The sequence below is a fragment of the Herpailurus yagouaroundi genome, unplaced genomic scaffold, assembly GCF_014898765.1.
Source record: "Herpailurus yagouaroundi ecotype Mexico unplaced genomic scaffold, PumYag 161, whole genome shotgun sequence".
In the NCBI taxonomy this organism is placed as follows: domain Eukaryota; kingdom Metazoa; phylum Chordata; class Mammalia; order Carnivora; family Felidae; genus Herpailurus; species Herpailurus yagouaroundi.
The window spans coordinates 19,842,853-19,862,796 of NW_024412402.1; the positions used below are offsets into that span (position 1 = coordinate 19,842,853).

Genomic DNA, 19,944 nt, shown 5'->3' on the forward strand with positions numbered 1-19,944 from the left:
TTAAATAATTCTTGTCCAGAGCTGTTATCTACATTGAAAATCTGGATGTCAAGAACGCTTGAGGAATGTTCTGGCTGAAGGGATTTTCCAGCTGGCTGTCGGTCATCAGGAAAATCATTTATGTATCAAATATTTCTGTTGATCTCAATGCTTTCTAGAGTGCATTAGTTCACACACTTTCATAAACTCAACATTATATACTTTAAAAAAGTCTTTCTTGAATGATGCACACGAGATGAAGTTCCTAGGCACATCATCTGAAGGCCAAATTCCCATTGTTTAACAAATGACATTTTAGCTTCAACTCCACTGCTTTCCAGTTCATCTTTGTCTTTTCCTTTACTCCTGCTAATATGTAAAGCCACTGGCACATTTCAAGAAAGATAGAGTACTACCTGTCCTATGTTCAGTTTGTGGTGTTGGTTCACCGTCTGCATTCAGGTGACAGCCAGTGAGCAGGTCTTCCTTCATATGAAATGTATTTAAACGATAATAGGTAAACGGGCTCAGCAATAGAAAATTATACCCACGAAGGGCTAAATCACAGAGCAACTAATATCATATGGTTGAGATTCGTAAGCTAGAAACCTTCTAAAGACATAACTTACCCCAGGACTTTGCTTATTTGCTTTTAACTAAAACTTTACTTCTCTTACGATGCATTTTCTCCAAAAACAAAAAAAAAAACAAAACAAACAAACAAACAAAAAAAAAAACTGCAGGCGAGATAATATTAATTTTAAAAAATTAAACAACTACGGGTAGTTAGGCTACATTAATCAAAATTTTGTTCCCTTGTTTTTAGGGGGATTGATCTCCACTGCAGCAAGTTGGCCCCCGGAAGAATGCCCGGTGGTGACATTGAAGAACGGAAAAAGATCCAAGTGTGCTAGTCCAAGGACATTGTTAATATCTGTTATCAGTGGTCACCTATTCAGTGCTCATTCCTCAGAATAATGAGCAGCTGCTATGTATCAGAGCGCACTGGGCACTGACCATGAAATAAGGTCCATACAACACAGCTCAACATGGACGGGTCCTGACCATACGTTCTGAAGATAATCTCAATGAGCTCATTGTTCCCTTCCTAATGAAACATCGCTTACTTTTAACCTTGAAATCAGGTGCAAAGGTCCCAATGAAACATCATCAGTCTATTCATCCCCACTTTTGATCTACTCCCAGATGAGATTTACAAGTTAACAATATGGAGTATGTCATACCTCGAATGGATTAACCATGGTCAGATTCCCTAGGGAAAAGCTGGCCATCACTCCGGCCCTGCAGGGCAACCTATACCTTTGGGGAATGTCTAGGTATGGGGTCACCGTTTGTGCCAGCCATTCAGCCCTCCAGGGTCCTCCAAAAAAAAGTCTCGCGGATCCCCTGAGATATCACGGACCTCCACCATTCATTCAACAAGCACAATGAAGACTTCCTTTGCTAGGAACTTGTTTATTCATTCAGCAAATAGCTACTATGTGCCCGCTATGTCCTAGATAGACATTCTTCTGGGCATTTGGGACCCACGGGCAAACAAAGACCTCCGATCTCATCATGGACCTCACATTCTCTCCGACTCAGAATAAAGCTGAGAAAGACAGTTTCTATCTTCAGGCAGTAGAGAAGACAGACTTACCTATGGCTATAATATCATGTGATGAGTAGTTTACCAACAATATGGAAGAAAAAGAAAAGCAGTCAGTTCTTCTGGGTGTGGGGAGTGGGAAATCGTGGAAGATTGCACAGTGTGATGTGTGACCCCACGGCCCTATGAGTCACCCCTGTACTCCCACAAGCAGCAGAAAGACCTTTACTCTTCTGAATTCCCATTTTCTTTACCTATTTGTAAGAAAAAGGATTTTTGGAAGTGGCAGCCGGACAACACCCTTTCGCAGCAACATAGCCTGGGGAAAGGTTCAGTGGAAATATGTGTTCTCTTTCCAATTGACGGAGTGAAGGAGGAAACCTAAGGCCCCACATATGGTGCATTCTGTGCGGGATTGTGTTCCTGCAGCTACGTTATATGAATGACACTTCCCTTGGGGAAAAGCCCTTCACCCAGGGAGGAAGCTGAAAAGAGGGAGTTGCCAGGGCACTCGAGGGCCCTCATCTCAGGAAATAACTCCGGGACAGAAATGGATTACTGCTGTATTATTTTTTGGAGAAAGAAAAAAAGAACTCACCCTTTTTCCACTTGTAGATTGTGACACAGAACAGCTGCTTAGGACATAAACCCTTTCAGAAAAAGAAAGAGGAGTGTCTGCGTGATACTTTTTTTTTTTTTTTTTTTTAATTTTTGGGCAAAAGAAAATTCCCCCCCACGTAAAATTAAAAATCGGGTGGACCAACTTTTTTTTTTTTTTTTTTGGTCTTGGCATTATAAATGTTTATTACCTAAATACAAAACAACTGTGTGACTTAAGATTTACTACCCAGCCTAGAAGCAGCCACGGGCCTGTCAGAATGTAGAAACAATGTGAACGGTTGAGAACAGACTTTTGAAGACCTGAGTTCATTTTTCTTTCTTTCTTTTTTTGATGTTTATTTACTCTTGAGAGAGAGTGAGACAGAGTGTGAGGCGGGGAGGGGCAGGGAGCGAGAGGGACACACAGAATCCAAAGCAGGCTCCAGGCCCTGAGCCGTCAGCACAGAGCCCGATGCGGGACTCAAACTCACCAACCGCAAGATCATGACCTGAGCCGAAATCGGACGCTTAACCGACTGAGCCACCCAGGCGCCCCTGTGTTCATTTTTCTTGAAGGGGACCAGCTACTCCAGAGCAGTGGATAAATGGGTCTGAAGTGACTTTATCCTCAGGACACTGCCCTGGCTTCCACGAGCGGCGGTCCCAACCTCTCGGGCCTCATGGTCCCCACACACCACTGCACCTCTGCTCCAAGATGGAATCTCTGCTGTTCCCATAAGCTCCTGATGCCAGTTCTCGCTTCCCCCCCGTTTCTCCTATGATCACGTTGATAGAAATGACCTTCTGCCCTCCTGCTCCCCAGCTATCAACCCGCTTCTCCTCCGGCTTTAAGGCTCATCTCAAGAAGTTCTGGCTGCCAGGAACCCTTCCTGCACCACCCTTCACTGCAGCCAGGGTGTCCCCCTTTCTCTGTGTTCCCCGCCATCACTGGGCGTAACACACCGTTTTATAAACATCTGTTTCCATTTGCCTCTCGCCCTAAACTCAGAGCCATTTGAAGGTAGGCACTATGCTTTTTCACCTTTGTGTCTCCAGAATCGAAGACGGACTAGGGGGCATCAGAGAATTCGTTTTTGTTGTTGTTGTCGTTGTTGAATTGGCGAATGAAAGAATGAATTGCTCTCACAAGGCCGAAACTATAATGCAGATCAGATGTACATTGGATTTTCAACTCAGAGAAGCTGAATAGATTGCAGATCTGGATGAAGATCCGCTTGAAATCATCAGGTTTGTTGCGTGACCCCATCCCTAAGCGTGGGCCGCTAACGTCACCTTCTCACAGAAGCGCAAGGATTTTGTCCACCCTTCAGTCCGTCCCCCTGGCCCCCGTGCCACTGCTGGTAGGAGATGGACACACAGATTAGAAAGCTCGTACTAGCCCTTTAACCGACTTAAGCCCCTGTTTTACAGATAAGGAGGAAGACATAGGCAACCCTGTAAACTGGTCAGGCTGAGCTCTGACCCTGGGTCTTCAGCCACCTTCTCCTGGGCTTCTCTCTCCTCACTAGCCCAGAAGTTTCCAGAGAAAAATGCTCAGTCTCTGCGGAAGACAAAAAAAAAAAAAAAAAAAAAAAAAAAAAAAAAGGATAGCCATTTGGTTTATGTGGGTGTATCTCAGTCTGATAATGGATTTTGAACAGTTTTCTGCGGGACTCTGGGGAGAGCTCTGTTCTTCGTAAAGCATGCTACTGATTGCTTCTGGAGCTTTCCACCCTCCGTAAGCCCAGTGACAGGGCCAGCCCTGCAGGCTGACATTGCCTTTCACCCATATCCCTTTGGGGCAGGGTGTGGGTGATGCCTAGAGGACAGAGAGGCTGGGGAGTGAGAGGGGTGCACCAGGCCAGGCCACAGCAGTAGGAAATCCCAAAGAGACCAGGTCTGCGTGAAGGCTGAGCCCAGTTCACATCAACTCTGCCCCTGTTTGGCTGCGTTTCTAGTGGAGCACTGTGACATCACTTAGTATTTTTCTTTTGGCGTTACGTGCTTTTCAAGGAGAGACTATGCCTTGAAGGGAACTAACCCAATAAACTATACTTAAACATTTTTTTCTTTTGAAAATGATTGCTTTGGGCAACGGGATATGTGTTTATTGAAAAAAAAATACACTAAAATCACAGAAATGTCGAAGATGAATGCCAAAATCACCCCAAATCCCACCATCTAGAGGTCATCGTACTAACCCTCTATTCAATGTTCCCCTGGGTATTTTTTTAACGTGTTTTTACAAATGTACGTATAACGTATCCGTATGATCATAATTTTACCGTCGTGATATAATTCTCTGCATGCCATTTTGTTATCTGCTTCTTTCACTGACATCTGACATAATGCTATGAATATTCTTCTTTGTCAAGAAATAGAACTCTACATTCCAAAGATTATGGTTGTCAAGTATTCTATTATATGGGTGCCTTATTCTTTTCTTAACGAGCCGCTTATTACTGTATAATTAATTTGTCCCGAATTCCATGTCATTATAAAAGTTCCCAAAATGTTTTCTCTTCTCATTAAATATCTATAAGTGGTAGTGTTGGGACAAAGAACGCGTACAAACTGCCTTCCATAACAGAGAAGCCAAAATTTTACAGCCACCGACAAAGGCATTGTGTTTTCCATTTGACATTACCCCCTAGTCTCCCTGTTACCTTCATGGGTCAGGAATCATGGCTACTATGTAGCCTCGATGTAAAGATTACAGGTGGACAATTCAACTGTGGAATAAAGCCATGACATGTGGATAATGTGGATAAGTTGCTATGCAAAATTTACATAGATTTGCAATCAGGATTTCTCCTAGTATCAACAATTTAGGATTCTCATTAATTCGTATTAAAAAAAAAAAACACCCTTTTGGTCTAGAATGCAGGAGAAAAAGAATTTGACCTCTAAAAGGATTATGCATTCAAAGAAAAATGACAGAACCTTTGCCAAACTAAAGACATTGTCCTCTATGTTATCAAGGCAACACCATGAATCTCCAATGAATAGAGTTTGAGTTTCTTCTTTCGGAATGCCATGAAAAATCTGTTTTTAAAGACTCAGACTGAGCATTACTTCTTTCAGGAAGCTTTCCCCCAACCTCTTAAGCAGTTAGATGGGCATTCTCCACCCTCCTCCACAGGACTCACCATAACAACCTGCCTACTTTGGTATTTGGTATTTGGTTCAGAGTACTTCCTGTATGCATATCTGTTTCTGTTCCTGAATCCTGAGTTGCTTAAGAGTAAGGACTATCTTTTTATATGTCACATAGTAGACATGCAACACATTTATTGACTGAATGGAAGAACCTTTTCATGAAATAGAATTAGAATGTGCAACAGTAGGTCTCAGGGCCTGAGTATATCCAAGAGAGTGGAAGAGAGATCTAGGGCAAAAAAAAAAAAAAAAAAAAAAAAAAAAAAGAGTTATCACTTGTGGTCACATGCATCCATACGCAACCCTAAGCTGAGACTTCTTTAATGTTAACCACGAGCAGGATCATATTTTTCCCTAAACTAATGAATGCACCAGATTGACAAGTTTTATCTATTCTCCTATATCATTTTCTCTCCAACTCTCATGAGTAATTCATTGGCATTTTTCAAATCATTTTAGTGGATCTCTCCTTTCATCTGGCAGTGTAACAAAAGCTACCAAGTTCAATTCTGGCAAGAACGTCAATCTAAGCATATTCAGATAGTTTCCCAAGGAAACTTAGTGGTTGCAATAAGGAGGAAAAAAAATAGTTTGAAGGATTGGAGACGGTTTCTCCTCCTTGTTCCTAAATCCATAAGAACCTCGTTTTCTTGACTAGGTTTCTCAACATCCCAGTAGTAAACATTCCTTCTTATTTTAGGTAGCCAGCCCTGGGGCTCCTGGGTGGCTCAGCCGGTTAAGCATCCGACTTCGGCTCAGATCATGATCTCACGGTTCATGGGTTTGAGCCCCGCATTGGGCTCTGTGCTGACAGCTCAGAGCCTGGAGCCTGTTTCCGATTCTGTGCCTCCCTCTCTCTCTGCCCCTCCCCGACTCACGCTCTGTCTCCCTCTGTCTCAAAAATAAATAAACATTAAGTAGCCAGCCCTGACCCATAAAGGCAGTGGTCTGATTTATGTGCTGTTACTCATGGTATCGGACTATCACACGAGGACAGTGTTTTGCCCTTCCTCAACAAGTTAACTCCTTCATATGTCCTGAAAAAGAGAGAGAGTAAAAGACTGCTTTGGTCTGCTGCACCATAGCAATTCGGAGATAAGGAGTGCCTGGTAGACTATTTAATGTTTCCTCTGTGTGGACACGAGTCCCTCCCAGTCACACTGCTGGCATGGCATGATGAACAGTGGGCAGAATGGAGTCCCTTGTAAACATCAAGGGAGTACATTAAAACCCACCCGCTCCTAAATGAGAGGAATTTGATGACCACAATGTCAATCCTCGTCTCTGAAACTTTGCAAAACCTAACGCTCTCCTTTTGGTAGTCAACCAGGCTTCACGTGGAAACATTTCCTGGAAGGCTGAAGGTAACATTCAATACACTGGTTTACAGTAAAAGTGCCCACAGCCTGGTCTTCAAGTGCTATTCTTCAAATGCTACAAGAATGCGCCATGAAATTCAGCAAATGATCACTGAGTCGATAAATTAAAATGTTTTTTTTACTAAGAGACTAGAAACACAAAACAGTAAGCTGGAGAAAAGACAGGAAGTACTCTTTGCTTCACAATGACAAATGTAGCAGAGGTCATGATATACGTATGAAATTCTTGGCCAAGATGAATCTGAAGAAGGCCCGAAAGACTAAAATGTCAACTCTAACCCAACGGATGCTGCCAAAGGAATCCTCAAAGAGCCTAGAATTTTAAATTACTTGCCAACTTACAGCGTGAGGAGCATGTTGGATATAAATCTAGACTTCAGATACGGTTTTGGCTCTTAAGAAGTGCTCAACAAAACTGAGAGACATCACACACAGAGGTAGATACTCAGAGAACAATGAAAAGGGGACAGGATAGATATTGAGAATGTCCTCTTCCAACTGTACTAAAGGACACCAGCTGCCTGAGAGCTCTCAAATCCAGCAAGCAGCTCCTTGAACTATGTCTGATTGTGATTTTCATGGTGGAGTTTCGGTTGTTTTATTGCCCAAACTGTAAGGTTCCAATTTCTCAGTAGAATCTTGAACGGCTTGCTGCCATTCTTACATGAAGAGGAATTTTGCAAATTCAGTCAGTTTTGGAGTTGGAAAACAAATTCACCGAATCTGCCATTTTTTATTGGAATAAACTGACTTCAGAGAGGTGACGTGTTTATCCAGTGATAAAGAGCTCGGGAGTTGCAGAGGGTGAGTTAACCTGTAGCTCCTTACTGAGCCAATGGCCATGGGCCAGTCTCTTAACCTCACAAAGTCTTAGTTTCCTCAACTGTAAAATGGAGATGATAATAGCAACCTTTTCAGGATTATTGAGGAGGGTTCTATAAAATAAAAGTGCTCAGCAGAATGCTTTACGCATGATAAAGCGGTCAACAAATAGCGGTTATTATGTTTTGCTCTTTTGTCACAGTGACTGGCATTAGTAAGCATTCACTAATTAAGTCATAGTGGTTTTTATACATTATTATTCTTACTGCCCAAGGCGGCTATTCATTCAGGTACCATAGCTGGAACCCAGATGGCCTAAATCCCTGTCTCTTTTTCTAAGGGACTTGCATTTAAATAATCAGCAAAGGATTCCCTTCCATAAGCATTAGTTAAGAATTTCACTGCAGCAAAGAGCCACCATTGCTGTTGAATGGTAGTCTGTTTGTACCATTGTTATGCATAAAACCAAGAAGTAAGCATCTTTCTGGCACTGAGGAACAAACTCATTGGAAGATTCCAGGGCACAAATGGGGAAATACTGTCACGTCTTGAGCGAAACCAACATCTTTTTGACATAAATGTCAGTCTTTTGTGGAGTAACCCATTAGCAACTAGATATATAACTACGGAAGTAGTAAGCTGCTACGGAGAATATTGCAAGAATTTTTGTTTGTTCATTGGTTTTAATTTTGTTGCGTTTGGCTTTTTTTTTTTTTTTTTTTTTTGCCAGGGGGGTGGGGGGAGCACGCTTCCCCAACTGATTTGCATAGGAATCACCTGGGAATTGCGTTACAATGCTAAGCCCGAGTCAGCAGGTCCAGGTACAGCCTGACCATCTGCATTTCTAACGAGATCCCACCTGATGCCCAGGCAGCAGCTCTCCGAAGACCTCGCTTTGAGTAGCACGCCAGCGTCTGGACAAACTTGGTTAAACTCATGAGTAATCCTAACAAGGCAGGTGTTCAGGAGACAGAGCCCACCGAGGAACGGGCAAGAAGACGTCTGTGGCGCAGGCTGATGAGAAGTTTGATTTTTATCCTCGCTACAATAAGAGCCTGGCCAGGGGAACGTGGAACTCAGCACTGTCAGTGCCTCTCAAGCCACATGTCACATGATGGCCACATATGACAAGGCTTCTTGCCTTTCCTGAGAAGCTGTGGTTTGAGTTACTTAGTTAGCCTCTGATGTCAAGAAATGGGCATCGCTGTGGTCTCCCCATTGACAGGAATCCCTCTGGACTAAAGACGGCTGGGGGCACCACAAAGACGATTACGTCGTCATTTGCATTATATTTTTCACAATTTTCAAGGACTTAACATCTGTCGGAAATTCTTCGATCTGTGTTTTGCAATTTTGATGCATCTGAGATTATTTTGAAATGAAAGTTAAAAAAAATTCCAAATGCAAAAAAAGCTAAAATTCTGGGGTTTTTGACTTTTCCCTGTGGCTTGGAAATTTAGAGACTTTATTTCCCCTGTCGAGAATATTTTCTTGACATTTTCACTAAAAGGTTGCTTCTTGGTTTTCATTCCAGTTAGTACTACCCAAACATTCTCTTCTGAGTTCCTGAGACAGCAGCAGCCTTGACCAGGTAGAATATCAAATCTATTCTTTTTCTTTGAGAAACAAAATTGATCAGAAATGTCTTTCCCCGGGGCGCCTGGGTGGCTCAGTCGGTTAAGCATCCCACTTTAGCTCAGGGCTCCTGAGTTCGAGCCCCGCGTCAGGCTCTGTGCTGACCGCTCAGAGCCTGGAGCCTGCTTTGGATTCTGTGTCTCCCTCTCTCTCTACTCCTCCCCCACTCATGCTCTGTTTCTCTCTGTCTCAAAAACATATCAACATGAAAAGAAAAAAGAGAAAAGAAAAGAAAAGAGAAGAAAAGGAAAGGAAAGAAATGTCTTTCTATCCCTGTGTTAGACACCAATTATTGCCATCTGAAGTCCCAAAACACTCATAGACTGGGTCACATCGCTTAACACTTACATTGTCTTTTACTGTCAACCCCTTTTCAGGTAAGATCCTGTCTCCTAAAATAACTTATGTTGACTTTATGAACAAAACTTCCATTATTGTTCCTTCTGCATCTGTCACATCACCCAACACAAGGCTGGACACAGCATAGAAATTCAATCAATATTTGTCATGAGAGAGACGGAAGGAGAGATTTGCTGATCTGATCAACTGGACCTTGTAGCTTTCCTTCAGAGTCAGTATTACTCTCTAACAACAAATAGTTGAGCGGCAGATCCCCCTTCGGAAAAGAAGCCTAATCCACAGAATTCTCCCATGTAAAACCAAAACATCAGTCTGAGCAGAAAAATCCAGCCTGAACTCATGTAAGTATCTCAGAGGTACTAAGGTTCCTTCGAGATACAGTGCCAGCCCCAAGGTCTGGACTCACATCCCCTTGGTTCTAATCAGGTCCCTCTTCTACACTGGTCATATTACCAAGCCTCAGTGCCTTCATCTGTTAAATGGGAATAACAAAAGTGCCCACCTCAAATACTTCCCTGTAGATTAAATGAAGTGGTCTGTGCAAAGCACTCAGCAAGGGTCCTGGCACATACCAAGTGCTCAATAAATACTAGGAATTATTATCCTTCCTCTGGTGAATTGGAGGAAACCAGGTATGATACCCAGAGGATCACCAAGATGAAAAAGTTGACTTCCCTGGGGCACCTGGGTGGTTCAGCCAGTTAAGCGGCTGACTCTTGGGTTTCGCCTCAGGTCACGATCTCACGGGTCCTGAGTTTGAGCCCCAAATCAGGCTCTGTGCTGACAGCATGGAGCCTGCTTGGGATTCTCTCTCTCTCTCTCTCTCTCTCTCTCTCTGTCCTTCTCTCTCTGCCTCTCCCCCACTTGTGCCTTCTCTTCTCTCTCTCTCTCTCTCTCAAAATAAAGAAAGAAACTTTAATAAATAAATAAATAAATAAATAAATAAATGGTTGCGTTCCCTAAAGCTACATTTTCGGTAGAGCAGGGGCAAAGGAGATGAAAGGCATAAAACAAGTTATTTTCCTATCTAAGTTTCCCCAGGATTGAAAACTCACCCAGCTTGCCTCACGGGCCACTAAATTGCTACATACCACATTTAGTTTGCTCTAATACTAAATACTTTTACATTTCCATATAGAAAGGAAGAAATGGGAGGGGGGGGAAGGGGGACCGATATACCAGCTTCTGGGGTGTAACCGTTCCTTCTGCCACTTGATGCTGAGATGGGAATTTTAAATGGGTAATCGGAAAAGGAGAGTTGCTGTGGAAAGCAGATCCCTTCCTCAATAAATAAAATCAGGAAGGATGGCCGAATTCGAACCGTCGGGGAGAAATTTGCTTCTACCTTGAGGCTCCGCGTGTAATCAAAGAGAGGATTGTCAGTGCCAATTATTTGTGTCCCTAACATGTATTTGTCAGTCTCCCACCCCACCCTCCCCTAGGGACCTGCACCCACACACCCAATTTGTTAGACTGCCCCTCTACGTGATTGGCACTTTTATTCTTTACGCTGTTCACTTCTAGTCGCCCATCTTTGTGGAGTAGGTGGGGCACAAATCATTATTCACATTTTAGGGATGAAGACAACAAGGCACAGTCAGGTTAAATACCTTGTTCCCAGGTACCAAGCCCATCTCTACTAGGACCCAAATGCATATCCGCTTTCTTGACTCCAAATCCAGTGCTGGTTCCAGTTATGAGCCTACTCAGCCTTTGAACTTCATTATAATCTGAGGCAGGCAACTGGCCTGCGTCCATGCTCTCACCCAGTTCGCCAAGGTCACAGATTGCCAGATGTTGAAGGATTACACCTTTTACCCGCCTTCTTCCAGGCTCTACTCTTGGACCTTCTAGCACCTCTACCAACTAGCACCTTGGTGCCAGAAGCCTGAAAGGCAGAGATACCCTCTCTGTAATCAGACTTTCATCAGACCCTCTGCTTCCCTCATCCTCAGTCCTCAGCAGCGGAACCAGGACGGAAGAGGCTGCGTGGCTGCCTCGGCTGTTTGTTTTCTCACTACTGAGTTGGCAAGTATGGAAGTTGTTGATTTACAATTAGAAGCAGCATGCTTCTTCAAATATTAATATTAATAACTACAATACTGAACACATGAAAAGGGCTTTTCATCTTCAAAGCACTTTGCAGACATTAACTCATTAACTCTCCCTTCCCTCCATTCAGGAACAACAGGTAAGTAAGAATCTCAACAGCAACAGCGGCCACGCAGCAACCCTCCACGCGTGCACAGCCCTCGCCTGCAGGAGCAAAAGTTTTCCTCTTTTAGGATAAAAAAAAGAGACGATGCCATCCAGAACCACAACTGATGAAACAGTCAAGATGCCAGTCATGTTACAAGTCAAATGGAACTGCTAGAATTATCATTTTAGAATCTGTATTTCCTGCTGTGTGGCAAATAGGTCTGTCTCCTCAGTCGCACGGCAATAGTATGAAGTGACCGAGAAAAAACGGTGAGAAAAAAAAAAAATCTTCCCCAAAAGGCAATAAGGAGAACCTACAAGCGAATGCCTAGTCTTTTCAACAGTTATCCACGTAAAATGTGACTTTAAAAGGGGTAACAGGGATGTTTTAACAGCCGAAGCCACAAAGTGGCATTGCAGGATAAAATCCCCAAATGGAGGGGAATGGCCATCCACACCCCCCAGACCACAGCCAGAGCCCATAGCAATGCCCCTGACGTTCAGCTCTGCGGTGGAGAAAAGAAATGCCCCCCCCTGACTTTGAGACTCTCCCTGCCTCAGCCACAGCGCCCCCAAAACAGGTAGAATATGGAAGAACGTGGAGTCACAGAACAGGGAAAAACACCAAAAAACAAAAACAACAAACAAACAAACAAACAAACAAAAACCTGGCTAGTTTGGCTTGAAAGATTCGTGTAGCAATTTCCTCTCCACAGAAATTCATGAAGCTGCTAGGTTAAAAAAAAAAAAAAAAAAGTAAAGCAACAGGCTTGCTAAGAGTGAGGGGGGGGAAAGGAATTTCTATGTTTAACTACAGCTTTATTTCTTTGGAACCGCTCCAATATGCAAAAAAAATTCAGAGTTTCTGACAAGTAATCTGCGAGTATCTAAAACGTGTATGATTTTGCTTTTATAAAGCAGGGGAAAGAGTGAAACAAACTGATTTCAGACTATTTTAAGAAGGTTAGGAAGTATTTTTGAAAAATTATGAATGGAAACTATAGAAACATGTGAACAGAGGAAAAGAAAACGCACTTGTATCCTGAAAGTCCCCCATCAATTTACTGTTTAATTCCACAGACTGAAACAAACAAAAAAAAAAAAAAAAGAAAAGGAAAATACCAAAGTTTTAGGCAGAAACTCACACTTCACTTACTACTTGGCCGGAGAGACTGGGTGAGGAAAAGGTCCTGAGTAAGCTCCCTCAATGTCTGTGGTCTCTTTCCAACTACCTGCAGGAATCCTCCGCTCGGTGGCTATTAGAGGATGCAAAGACCATAATGTTTCTAATAGAGCTGCCTCCTTAAATTGGGGGGTGTGGTCAAGGCTGGGAAGGCTGGAAAAAAGGCTGTGCTCTGCTAGCCCCTGACACCGCGGAGGCAGCCGCTCGGACAGGCTCTTGGGTCTAGGTGGAAGAGCAAATATTGTTACTGGCTGGAGCGACACCAGATCACACCTTATTTTCTATCCTTCAAATTATCCTTCAATTAAATATAACTCAGCCACGAAGAGTACTGGGGAGGGAGATGAGCCAGCTAGCTCAGTGGGATAACTTGTCTGGTCCTCCGCGGATGCATTAGGTTTACTTTCTACTGAATATGTGAATATTCATGGCTTCACATTTCTTGACTTTCTCAATGGAGCCCCATTTAACCCAGGCAAGGGGTCTGGAGAGGCCGGGCTTGCTGTAGAATCAGGCCCGGAAAGACAGTCAGAAAGTAGGATATCTACCAAACAGTTACCTGCTTTGGCTTTTTATTTAGCTCTGTTAACCTGATGTGAAATGTGATATTTCCTAAGAAGAAGAAAATAATTATATGGAAGGGAGCTGACCAAGTAGAGCATCGGGAGTTCTTAAAAGTAAAGTTAAAATACCCTTTTCATAGAAGCCTGGTCTTGGGTGATTTCTAAAATAGATTGGTTTGGGGGCACCTGAGTGGCTCCCTCAGTTAAGCCACCGACTCTTGATTTTTGACTCAGGTCATGATCTCCCCGTTTGTGAGTTTGAGCCCCGCATTGGGCTCTGCACTGACAGTACAGAGCTTGCTTGGGATTCTCTCTCTCTCTCCCTCTCTCTCTGTTCCTCCCCGACTTGTGTTCTCGCTCTCTCTCTCTCAAAATAAATAAATAAACTTGAAAAAAAAATTAAAAATAGATTAGTTTTAGTGGCCCTGATTTGTAGTTCTCGTGCAGCAATTAAAGGACAGAAATGTTCATATATTTCTCACTTAGAGAAAATGTGAGCAATGTGAAAATCATGCATTTGTTTTAGGTGAAAATATACAGCATAAATATTATATTTACATATTCAGAACCATGGTAAGAATATTACATTCACATAATATCGTTTCTATGAATAGGGTTATTTTGTTAGAGAATTTTTTTTAAGGCAGTATTTGGCTGCTTTTTTTTTAAATACTTTTTTTGAGGGATAGAAAAAGAGAGAGAGTGAGTATGAGCAGGGGAGGGGCAGAGGGAAAGGGAGAGAAGGAATCCTAAACAGGATCCACACCCATTGCCCAGCAAGGAGCCCTTCTCAGGGCTTGATCTCACAACCTTGAGATCATGAACCAAGCCGAAATCAAGAGTTGGAAACTTAGCTGACTGAGTCAGTTTAACTCAACACTTTTATCCTAAAGGATTCCATTTTCTTTGAGGAATAGATGGGAGATAAGATTTGTCATGGTTCGTTCCTTTCCCTTTCTACTGAAGACGCAAATGCTCAACTTGGAAAGTCTATGAACATCTATTGAATGTCACTCAGAGCAACATCCTCATTTTCCTTTGCTGTATGAGGCTAGCAATGCAGTTAAGATGGCATTGTAATTAGAACAAGATTTTACTGCTCATCTTTGGCCCTTGCACCTTAACATGGCTTAGAAAAACAAAAGAGATAGTGCTACGGATGCAGTTTTGTTTAGTAAAGGTCTGTGCCAGGCACTGTGCTAGACTCGAGAGAAATAACAAGGTGACGCTGCGGTGGGCAGACAGACATAAATCAATAGTTGTAATACAGAACAATACATGCTATTTAAAAATCTCATTGTCGATTTAGCCAATTGCAGCTAACTATGGTTGTATTCACTATGTTGCAAGAGACGTGGGAAAAAAATGCAGAGAAGACTTGGATGCTTGTCCTCCGAGGGTGTACAAGGTGATGGTTAAGAACTCTGGAGTTTGGGGCATCTGGGTGACTCAGTCGGTTGAGCGTCCAACTTCGGCTCAGGTCATGATCTCATGGTTCATGGGTTCAAGGCCCGCGTCGGGCTCTGTGCTGATGGCTCGGAGCCTGGAGCCCGCTTCGGATTCTGTGTCTCCTTCTCTCTCTGCCCCTTTGCTGCTCATGCTCTGTCCCTGTATCTCAAAAATAAATGTTAAAAAAATTAGAAAAAAAAAAAAGAGGCTCTGGAGTTTGACATTGTGTCCATAAGAGTTCATACAGAGAGCAACCTTTTGGGACCTTAGTTCTAATCTCTACCACTACTTGTCATGGTGACAAAGAGCATGAGAGCATAAGCTAGAAATCTGAATGATGCAAAATAAGCCACCACTGGTTTAAATTGCCTGGAGAATGCCCAAGAAAGCAGGAAGCTTTGTTTAAAATAATATCTTCAAAAATATAGCATTAGATCAGTATCGACATGCAATAAATAAATGAATAAAGCTGGATCCTTACTTTACACCATATACAAAAACTAACTCAAAGTGGACCAAAGACCTGAACATAAGAGCTAAACTATGAAATTCTTAAAAGAAATCATAGGGGAAACTTCATGACATTGAATTCGGCAACGATTTCGTGGATGGGACACCGAAAGCTCAGGCAACAAAAGAAAAATAGGTAAGCCAGAATTCACCAAAATTAAAAACTTTTATGCATCAAAGGACACTATTAAGAAAGTGAAAAGGCAACCTACAAAATGGAAGAAATTATTTGCAAATCCATAATAAGGAATTCATATTCAGAATATGTAAGAACTCCAAACAAAACAAATAACTCCATTACAAAATGGATAGTCCCGTTAAAAATGGGTAAAGGACTGGAGTAGACATTTCGGTCAAAGATATACAAGTGACCTGTAAGCACATGAAGAGATGACATGGTCAACATCACTCATCATCAGGGAAATGTAAATCAAAATCACAATGAGATACCATTTCACACCTATGAAGATGGCTATCATCCACCCACCCCCCAAAAAAGACCAGTGCCAGAAAATAACAAGTGATGGTGAGGATGTGGAGAAATTGGAGCCCTTCCTCAATCCTGGTGAGAACGCAAAACTGGTGTAGCCACTATGGAAAACAATATGGTGGTTCCTCATAAAATTAAACATAAAATCATCATAGGATTCAGAATTCCACTCCTAGGTATATGCCCCAAAGAATCAAAAGCAGGGACTCAAACAGATACTTGTACACCAATGGTCATCGTAGCATTATTCACAACAGCCAAAGTGTAGAAACAACTGAAATGCCCATCAAGAGATTTTGAATGGATAAACAAAATGTGGCACATACAAACAATGGAATATTATTCTGTCTTAGAAAAATTAAATTCTAACACATACTACCACATGAATGAACCTTCAGGTTAGTAGGCTACACAAAATAAGCCAGACCCAAAAAGACAAATATTGTATGATTCTAATCAAATGAGGTACCTAAAATAATCAAATTCATAGAGACGAAAAGTAGAATGAGGTGACCAGGGTCAGAGGGAAGTGGCAAATGGAGAGTTAGTGTTTAACGGGGACAGGGTTGCAGTATAGGATGATGAAGAGTTCTCTATGTGCATGGTGGTGATAATTACTTAATGCCACAGAACTGGACATTTAACGTGGTTAAAATGGAGGAGCGCTTGGCCGGTTCAGTCGCCAGAGCATGCGACTCTGGATCTTGGGGTTGTAAGTTTGAGCCCCGTGCTAAGTCTACGTAGAGATTACTGAAAAATAAAATCTCTACAAATCACAGCGGTTAAAATGGTAAATTTTATGTTAGGTATATTTTACCAAACTTTAAAAAAAAATACACTGTCCTGAAGGAAAAAATGTATAGCACCAGCGGAAAGTAGACCATCCACAGAAGGAATGCTTTCTGACCCACATGGATGGTAAGGGGCGAAAGGATCCCCCAAAAGAAGTGGGTATGCACTCACAGAGAGCTGCGTGGGACCTCCTTCTACTACACAGAGCCCTTCAGTTGAGTCATCTGTCAAAGAGGGGATGATATACCATCACGGTTTCACAAAGTTGTTGAAATTACTATATAATTGGTTGATTGGATATAAACAGTTAACTGAAAAAGGCAAAGCTCGTTGTTCTTCTCCATGCTCTATGATATCAAATTCGATGGAGGAGGACCTCAGGTAAGATACTACATATTTCAAGATCCTCAAGAAAAAAAAAATTAAAACCTGGTTATCCAGAAGACAGGTATACCTCTGGGTTCCCATGTGAAAGACTCGTTTGCTTTTCTGAAGATCTCCATAGCCCCACCTGAAGAATGGTAGTTTCAGTATAGTTTAGACACAATTGGAACAGAGCCTGAATGAATTTCTAGAATAATTACCACCAAGCTATTGCTGCTCTTACTGTGGAGAAATATTTCTCCTTCTTCCAGCCTAACAAACTACATTGAAAGTTAGTATTTCCTAAGAGGAAAAATGGAGAAGACACATTCCCAGAATCCTAGCCTTGCAAGGGTGCTCAACCCTTCCACCACCAACCTCCCTTCCTCCCAACCAACCTCCAATAACGCAGGAATCCCCTTTAGGGCAATCCATATTCTAAACCACCCTTCGCACACAAGACTCCTTGGACCTCCACAGTGGCATTGAATTTAATGACAAACCAAGCACAATCGTCCTTTATCGCACGGCAAGTGCTATCTGCTTTTTCCTTCCATCTCACTTAAAAACAAACAACAACTGCTGATGCTTCGGAAGACTCGGCGTAGGCAGGAAAGCAGCATCTAAACCAATTATCAAGACCGAGTGGAGGTAAAACCCAGATCCCGTGGTCACCAAATATCGAAGAGGCCCCAAAAGACGAGATGAAAGGGAAGCAAGGAACAGAGAACCTTTGTCTATTCGCCCTCCAGCTCTGGAACTTCTTACCCTGTACTTTGTGATGCATCTATCTCCTTTCCATGATCAAAAGCTGAGAGCCTGTGTCTCGGGCCGCAGATGAATCAGCAGTGGCACACGTATGTGTGCGTGCACATCTGGCACCCAGATGCTCATCCTCCTCTGTGCCAGCGAGCCTCTGGAGAAGCTAGAGTTCTTGGCATGGTGCTCCCAGGACCCCACGGTTGCCGGAACCAGCTTTCTGTTGCTTCCTCCCTGTCTACAATGTGAAATGGCCTGGGGAGAGTGCCCCGGAGGGGCACCCTGCAAAGAAGCGTTGATTGAGCTGGTCCACCAGGACTCTCTTGAGTTCACTGACCATCCTCGGAATTCCGTAAAGTTCAAAAAGTTCCAACTGGGGCGCCTGGATGGCGCAGTCGGTTAAGCGTCCGATTTCAGCCAGGTCACGATCTCGCGGTCCGGGAGTTCGAGCCCCGCGTCAGGCTCTGGGTTGACGGCTCGGAGCCTGGAGCCTGTTTCCGATTCTGTGTCTCCCTCTCTCTCTGCCCCTCCCCCGTTCATGCTCTGTCTCTCTCTGTCCCAAAAATAAATAAACGTTGAAAAAAAAAATTTTAAAAAAGTTCCAACAGAGCAAAGCCCACGGTTGTGAGGTGTATGATGGCCCACTGAAACCCGTCTCTAACCACCTCCTTTTTGACCCTGTTCCTTTTTTTCTGTACTTCTGTCCCTGAGTTCCCTGTCCCCTCCTCCCCTGAAATCTCTTGACTTTTTCTGTCAATCTACGCCTACACGGTTTTAAACCTCTATTTTTTATTACTAAATTAATATGTGGTGGTAGTATATTCAAACAATACCGCAGAGTATGGATAAAAACTAGAAGCACTACCCCTGCTCCCTTTTACCCAATGTCACACCAAAAAGGTTTGATATGCAGCCCCCCGACCTGTTCCTACACCTTTCTCGTGGGATTACGTTATACGCACCGTTCTGCGATTTGCGGTACATTTACTGGTGTCGTCTTTCCATGTCTCTCCAGCTAAACTACCTCACTGACTTCAGCAAGCAAGCCTAATTCTGTCACAGGGCACATGAATATGGGCCACGTGAGTCTAACAGGCTATGGCGTGACAGGTCAAAATATAACACGGACAGCATGGCACCACTTGAAATCTGAAAGCACCTCTCTGGTGGTATGGGGCATTTTTGTGTGTTTGTTTTATTCTTGTTATATGTGCTTTCTGCTTTGCTCCATTTTGTTTACTCCATTTTGTGCGGGAGAATTTTCTTTTCTTTCTTTCTTCCTTTTTTTTTACGTTTATTTGTTTACTATGAGAGAGTGTGCAGGAGGGGCAGAGACAGAGAGAGAGAGAGAGAGAGAGAGAGAGGGAGAGAGAGAGAATCCCAAGCAGGCTCTGCATTTTCAGGGCTCGAATTCATGATCCGTGATGTCATGACCTGAGCTGAAATGAAGAGTCAGACGCTTAACCCACTGAGCCACCCCGGCGCCCCAGCAAAATTTTATTTTGCACAGTGTTATAGACTCAAGGTTAAACTGCCCCAGCTCGAACCCCAGTCCCGCTTCTTGCTGTGTTACCTTGGGTATTGTAAGTTTCCTTACCTTTAGTTTCCTTGTATGTCAAATGAAGATAAAGATACACACAACTCAGGGATTACTGTGAGACTCAAAGAGGCATTGAGGGCTGAGTATTTCATTCATTGAGTTTGCACTTGATGAACATGAACCATCGTTACCAATGGCAGGGCAGGGCTAGACCCAAGGCTTCGCATTTTCTGACCACCACGCTCCATGAATCTTGAGAATGCAGGGGCGACTCCTCCCTCCTGGCTACAGTGCTGGTCTGCTGATCAGGACAGAAAAGGCCGATACAACATTCAATGATGTAATTGGGACATGCTTGCTGATAGAGGGGGACCTGCTGAGTTTAGAGATGGACAGCCACAGGTGTGGCTTGGGGGTGGCTCCCACCAAGTGATATTGCCTGTGTGAATTTTCCCTGTTGAAACAGTCTACTGATTACAGATTGGGCCCAGTCTTGGGGTCAGGCCCTCCTCCCAAGATGACAACAGGGCTGACCCTTTGAATTTCCCCCAAG

At 43.1% G+C, this 19,944-nt stretch overlaps 1 protein-coding gene across 3 annotated transcripts in view; it reads right to left on the bottom strand.

Annotated features, from left to right (window-relative positions):
• The window catches only part of ETS1 (ETS proto-oncogene 1, transcription factor), a 130,648-nt gene extending 117,648 nt beyond the window's left edge, over positions 1–13,000 (bottom strand). For 2 of the 3 annotated variants that reach the window (XM_040483510.1, XM_040483506.1), the window contains exon 1: positions 12,899–13,000. The gene's annotated coding sequence lies outside the window, so the exon portion shown is untranslated. Of the gene's footprint in view, positions 1–12,887 lie in introns of all 3 variants that reach the window. The other variant, XM_040483507.1, reaches the window with a different exon arrangement.
• Between the last annotated feature and the right edge of the window lie 6,944 nt (positions 13,001–19,944).